The sequence below is a fragment of the Penaeus monodon genome, chromosome 30 (assembly GCF_015228065.2).
Source record: "Penaeus monodon isolate SGIC_2016 chromosome 30, NSTDA_Pmon_1, whole genome shotgun sequence".
NCBI lineage: Eukaryota > Metazoa > Arthropoda > Malacostraca > Decapoda > Penaeidae > Penaeus > Penaeus monodon.
Genome location: NC_051415.1, coordinates 32,724,169 through 32,724,565, shown reverse-complemented (window position 1 = coordinate 32,724,565; position 397 = coordinate 32,724,169).

Sequence of the window (397 nt, the reverse complement as noted above, 5' to 3'; positions counted from 1 at the left end):
TCTGGCGACGTCCTGTGGCATATTGTCATTGTGTCCGCATAAATAATGTATTCCGGCTTGCGCTGACGGGGAGAGGCAGGGCCGGCGGGTAAGCGGACACCGGCGTGACGATGGGGCGGACTCGCTGCCACGACCCCCCCCCCCTCGCCTGCCACGATCCATTCACCCCCCCCCCCCCACCTCAAGCCGGGTGCCCCGAGAGTGGAGTGTAGGGGAAGGGGAGAGAGAAGGAGGGGAAGGGGATAGGGAGGGAGGGGAAGGGGAGAGGGAGGGAGGGAAAAGGGATAAGGAGGGAAAGGAGAGAAGGGAAAGGTAGGATAGGAGAGGGATAGGGAGGGGGAAGGGAGGGAGGATAGAGGTGAGGAGGGAAGGAATGGACGTCACCTGGTGTTTTGCA